The 6,663-nt window shown below is 39.9% G+C and overlaps 1 pseudogene; it reads right to left on the reverse strand.

Moving 5' to 3' along the window:
- Nucleotides 1–5,058: 5,058 nt before the first annotated feature.
- On the reverse strand, nt 5,059–6,010 carry LOC118581301 (annotated as a pseudogene).
- Between the last annotated feature and the right edge of the window lie 653 nt (nt 6,011–6,663).

Here is a 6,663-nt window from a genome sequence, read left to right on the forward strand (position 1 = left end):
CCCTTCCCCAGTTCCTCTGGACACCACCCAACTCTCGGATTCTCTTGGTCTTTTAGTTTAAATCCCCATCTTAAAATATTTTCTCTCCTCTTGTGTATTCACTATAATCATCCTAGACAAGATAAACTACACTTTCAAGTCTTAGAAAATTCTTCTAGAAAGATATTTCATCTCATTGCTCAGAGCTTCTACCTTTCATAAAACATTAGAACATGAACAGTTCAGCTGTGTTCCTTGTCTCGATATAGCTACACTAGCCTTTCCTCTAGCTTCCAAAATTAATTTGAATCTGACACATTCTGTTCCCAACTATTTCTAAAGGCTTTCTTTATAATGACATTCTTATCTTTTTGAGCCCTCACCAACAATGCCTGTTCACTACCACTAGCTTTAAAATAAGTTTGTTTTCTTACTATTTTTGAGTACTCCGTATATTTTTGACATTACATCTTTATTTAATATATACCTTGCAAATATTTTCTCCTGGTATACAGATTATCCTTATACTCAATTATATTTGGGAAAATTATTTCTTTTGATGCTGCCCCATGATTTCAGGGATATATAGCTATATTAATCATTGCCTAGTCCCACACCATGGAGCTTCCCTCCTACGTCTCCACTTATTAGTTTGACTGTGCTAGCTTTCACACAGAAGTCTTCACTCCAGCTTCTTCACTCTTTTAACTCTGGAAAAATAGTTTCCCTGACGCCTCATTTGACGAGACTATCTTTTCTCTATCTTGTGTTTTTAGTGCCTTTTTGAAGATTAATTGAGTATGTGGACTTATTCCTCACTGTTCCATCAAGGTACGTGCATGTGTCTTCATGCTGGTTCTGAGTGCCTCTTCTGAGTACAACATTAAGATGAATCTCAAAGCCAGAGATTTGATGTCTTTAACTGTATTTGTTGTTCAAGTTGTTCTAGCTATTTGGGGTCTTTTGTAGCCCCATATGAAATTTAAGGTTGCCTTTTATATATGTAAAAAATGTCACTGTAATTCACTTAAATATTTTCAAAATTTGTGAAAAGTGATATCAAGCATATGAAAAATGTCTGCTGATTGGATTTAAGGCCCACTCCACAAGATGACATTCATGCTTGGTACCACTAATAGGGCTCCAAGAACTGGCTGCCTAGGTTGTAAGTCCTAGGGGAGAACATAACACCATTGTTCTAAATGGGCACAGTAATAAACTACCTCCATAGATACATATATTAGTGTATCTTCTCAATCCTTATTAGAGAAGTCTTTTTTTTTTAAGTAGGTAGTGATTAATGCAGATACTGACAACTGGTCAATGTGCAGAAAATAAGAGACTGTTGAGTGTTCAGTTCTAAATAGAACATCTATATTATACCAGAAGAAGAGACAGAAACTCTAAGGGTCAGAAGCAGTGAACATCATCAGTGAAACAGTATTTGCCAGATATAATATGGCTGTGACTGCATGCAAAATACCAGCATAAGCCAGCCAATGTCCCAGAGTACATGGGGGAGGAGCTTATGAAGTCCTACCCAAAACTGGTAAGTTATAGTCAATTGACTGTTGGGGTAGAGAGAGTCAGTTTTCTTCCAGGAAACAATCTCTATGAGCTGCACATGTTCCAGCAGATGGTCCTGCACCTGTGAGCAAACAGGCGACATTTGGTGGCCTCGACAACTTTAAAAGCAGGGCAGCAAGTTGGGAGGGAGAGTGGAAAGGGAGCAGGAGGGGGAGTAGGGGAGGGTTTGATTAAAACACATCTGCATAGATACAATTGTCAGACAATTTAAAAAGGAGTGTTGGTGACAGAAAACCCAATACACATGATTTGTAATGTTTCCATTAACTTTATTCCTTTGATTTGATGACATCCATTACAGTAAATTTTCGATGCTACACACTTTCAAAATAAAAGCCAGGGAAAAAAAAGGAATAAAAGGATCTTATTAAAGATTGTATCCAAGCCAGGTGGTGTTGGCACATGCCTTTAATCCCAGCACTTGGGAGGCAGAGGCAGGCAGATCTCTATGAGTTCAAGGCTAGCCTGGTCTACAGAGCAAGACCCAGGAAAGGCACAAAGCTACACAGAGAAACCCTGTCTTGAAAAACCAAAAAAAAAAAAAAGGAAAAATATTGCATCCCAAAAAAATAATGAGGTTTTAGCAAAGAAGATTCCAGAATGCAGAGGGGAGGTGGGCAGGAAGTTCTACCCCAGCTGAGGAGCCATTGATAGTTGCTGGGGAAGGGAGAATTAGTTTTTTTCCCCCATTGGGGTGTCACTGTATATCAACCACACTCTAGGAAAGCCCTATGCCCAGAAGTAGTTGACCAAAACAAAATGGAGTCCATGTGAGTTACAGATTACAGTTTGGCATGAGTGACTAGGTGCTTTTCTATTCAGCATCAGAGGAAGGCAGTGCTGGATTAAAGATAGCTCCCTGCCCCAGGTGTATGTGGGTGGCTGCATAGTTACAGTGTAGGCTCCCTGTAAGCAGGGTTGACTCTCAAGGAGAAACAGAGTGGATCTGAGCTGACCATGTCAAAAGCAATCATTCAGGTGGAATGGAGTATTAAGAGCCAGCTAGGATAGGTGATACTTGATTGAGTTACCTCCATTTGTTACCATAGAGCTAAACTGGTCAAGAAACATTTCTCTGAACATAGCAAAACATTCCACCTACATTAAATTGACTCTTGGTAACCTATGGGAAGCAAATATTGAGAAGTAAGTAATCACTGATATAATCCTCATTAAAAGATTCTCTGTGTCTGTGCTCAGAATCATACTAAATACATAGCTAAGAAAGTCATCACCTAGAATATTCTTGACAGTAAGCTAAGAAAACTAGAAATGGTAGAATCCTGAGAACCAGTGTCCCAGAATATGAGTGACTGAGTCAGTTCCAACAGAGTGTGAGGAGGGAGTACTAAGGTTTACTAGGGTAAATGATAGCTCTCAGGAGTTGGATTCTGTAACTTTATTGAGCACTTACTGTAACTCAAGTTCACATATTATTCAGAATAATATCACATAGCTGCTAGTTTTACAGGTTAGAGAGAGACAGAGAGCAAGGGGGAAGTTGTATTGTGTAGAAGTGGTTAAGTGTCTTAATTTCTGGCTTATGAATACAAACCTTGACTTCTTACTATAACACTAAATGCTATTAGAATTGGGCTGTGTAGGCCAACCACTTAAAGAAATGCATAAATCAAGGGCTGGAGAGATGGATCAGTGGTTAAGAACACTGGCTGCTCTTCAAGAAGACCCAGGTTTGAGTCCCAGCGTCCACGTGATTGCTTCCAACACCTGTAGCTCCAGTTCCAAGGGGTCTCGTGCCCTCTTCTGGCCTCCATGGGCACTGCATGCACAGAGTATGCAGACAGATGCAGGCCAAATACCATTTATATAAAATAAAAATAAATGCAGATGTCAAAGCTCACCCTTTTTTAGTGATTGTGCAGCTCTTACATAGCTCACTGATGACAAGCTGAAGCCGAAACACAGGACTTAAGCTTCCTTCTTGAAGCACTCACTGCCTGACTAAAATATAAAGCACTAGAATATTCACTTGTGTTTCCTTCTACCAGGTACAAAGAAGCCTATGCTCTTGGGCTAAAGAGAGCTTCCTCAGTTCCTTTACTCTAGAGAAGGCTTCCTTGATTCTTCTACAACTTAAGCTAACCAGAACTTACACATCAGTGCTTGATTCGTAGGCATGCACTTCTTCCCAAGTGCACTTCTGGGCATCCCACAAAAATGACACAAACCATTTGGGTAATGAACAACAAGTTGCTCAGAGATTTGAACTTTACAAAGAGTATTGGAGGTTACGGCTGTCATCAGTCCCCTCCTCATCCTCAGGTGTAAATGTGTTTATCAAGTGTAAATGTTGTAACAAATACATTTCTGATTAAGGAACTTGCAGTGACTATTCTCTCAGAGGCCAGTCAGTAGTCATGTGGACACTCTGAGTTGGAGTCAGAACCCTCAGGGCCCAAAGAAGAAAACATCAGTTTCATTTCATGTACATTTCTCAGGCTGTAAATTAACTGTCTTTTACAGAGGTGATCTTTGTCTATTTTACTGTATCCTACTTGAGCAGAATGATTGAGGACATTAAGATACCATTTTAAAATCTGAGCTCATCAGTGAGATCTCAACAGACTGACAAGTGTGTAGAGATAGAATCAACATAAAATGCAGTGCAAGGCCAGAGTTTCTCTAGAGTAGTCTACAGACTATCAGGACAACCCTTTAGTAGAATTCCCTCTTGGAGATACAGTAACTAAATTTGTGATTTACAGTTTCCAGTAGATCTAAAGAGACTGTTAACGTTGTACTGAGGAATTATTCAACAAAAAGTAAAACTCTTGTCTTTGTCCATATGGATTAATCCATAAGTTATCCAGCATAGCTAACTAGAGACCTATGCTGAAGCACAGAGTGTGCACCCTTGGAGAAACACTTGAATTTCTAAACACATCAATGATATAGCTTCAGGTTTGCCTTGCTCTACCACAGAATTGTGATAGTATTAAGAGACATGGTTGGTCAGATGGTGTACGCACACAATGTGAGGGAATAGAGAAAAAGAACAACAATTGAGAGGAACATATAGATATCATGGCTATTTAGGTATACTGTAATCATTGTGTTCATATTCTGCCTTTGCCACTAATTATCTATATAATTTCAGACAAGTTATTTAACCTCTAGGAGCCTCTGGTTTGTTTGTTTGTTTGTTTGTTTGTTTGTTTGTTATGTGTATTAAAAAAAAGAAGAAAAATTGACCTCAAGAGAACATATTGAATCTCACTGGTGATAATGACTTTCTAAGCACATGAAATAAAGCAAGAAAACACACACATGTATGTGCACACACAAGCTATCAGAAATATTTACAATGGATATTATGTTTTATCGCCTTTTATTTAATGATAAAATTGTAGCTGAATGGATTTTTTAAAGTCTGCCTTTGTAAAGTTAGCAAAGTGCAAGATCCAAGATTTTAACTTCAGCATCAAGCCAATTCTGTAAGTTGATTTTCCCCAAATTCCCAAAAGGATTTTTCTAGCCTTGTGGAGATTGCAGTGTACTCCTGTTCAGGAATCTTCTTAAGGCACTCTTCACGTCTTTGTTTCTCAGGCTATAGATGAATGGGTTCAGCATGGGGGTCACCACAGCATACATCACTGCTGCAATCCTGTCCTTGCCAACTGAATCAGCAGCAGATGGAATGAAGTACACTCCAATTACAGACACATAGAACAGGCAAATTGCTGAGAGATGGGACCCACAGGTGGAGAAGGTCTTCCACTTCCCACTTGCTGATAGGACTCTCACAATAGTGGCCACAATGCAGACATATGAAACAATGATTAGCAAAGGAATCAAGATAGTTAATGCCCCTCCCCAGTAGAGCAGCACACACTGGTTGGAATAAGTGTCAGAACAAGAGAGCTTCAACAAAGGAAGCAGTTCACAAAAGAAATGTGGAATGATGTTGTCCATGTAGAAGGATAACTGAGCTAGGAGAATGATGTGTTTTAGAGAATGTGAATGGGCAAGGAACAAGGATATGGCCACCAGCAGGATGCAGCATCTAGGATTCATAACCAAAGTGTAGTGAAGGGGATAGTATATGGCCACAAGCCTGTCATAAGCCATCACTGCCAGGACAAAAACATCCAGTCCAATGAACCACAGGAAGAAATATATCTGAGACAGGCATCCAGTGTAGGGGATGGTGTAACTTACAGGAGGCTTGGATGTTCATTAGCATCCTGGGGACTGTGGTGGATGATAAACACAGGTCAGTGAGGGAGAAGCTGGCCAGGAAGAAATACATGGAAGTATTGAGGTGTGGATCAGAGCCAATTGCCAGGATGATGAGCATGTTCCCCACCATGGTGACCAGGCATATGACCAAGAAGATGCCAAAAAGGAAAGGTTGTTGTTCCTGATGCTCAGAAAGGCCCAGGAGGAGAAATTCAGAAACACTGCTGTGGTTTCTTGTCTCCATAATTCAGTGGAACAAAAGGTAAAGTAGAGGATGGCACACCAAGAATTTTTCTTAGCTATTGCCTTGATGGAAACAGAGATAAAAAATCAAGATGACATAGAGCATTGATGGCTATGCATTCTCTCACTGAGACCTACAAGGACCTGAAACCTAGAAGGACCCTGATCTGGTCATGATCATATGCACTGTATTAGCTCTAGTAGCACTAGAATAAATACCCGAGACAACCAATTAAGAGAAGTGTTGGGGTTTTAGTCCATGGCTCCATTGTGTCTGCGTCTATGGCATGGTAGCATATCATGTCAGGGAGTACATTGTAGAACAAAAACTTTCACTTCTTCATAGCTGGGACCTCAATTTATGACTGTGACATGAAAGAGGGGAATGAGAAGAGATGAAGATACCACAATCATCTCTGAAGGAGGAGCTGGAGCTGACTGAACCCCACTTTTCAGTTTCCACCATCTACCATTAAACCTAAACTTGCACCAAGCCTGTAAGACACAGGCCTTTGGAGAACATTCTCTATTGAAACAATAGCAACCAACTTACTGAAAAAGGAACCGAGTCTCCTAAAAAGCATAGGTAAGGTAATGTCAACAATTCTCACTTAGAGTTTGTGCTCTTAAATTTACTACTAATCTACCACTAAT

Source organism: Onychomys torridus, chromosome 4, assembly GCF_903995425.1.
Source record: "Onychomys torridus chromosome 4, mOncTor1.1, whole genome shotgun sequence".
Taxonomy (NCBI): Eukaryota; Metazoa; Chordata; class Mammalia; order Rodentia; family Cricetidae; genus Onychomys; species Onychomys torridus.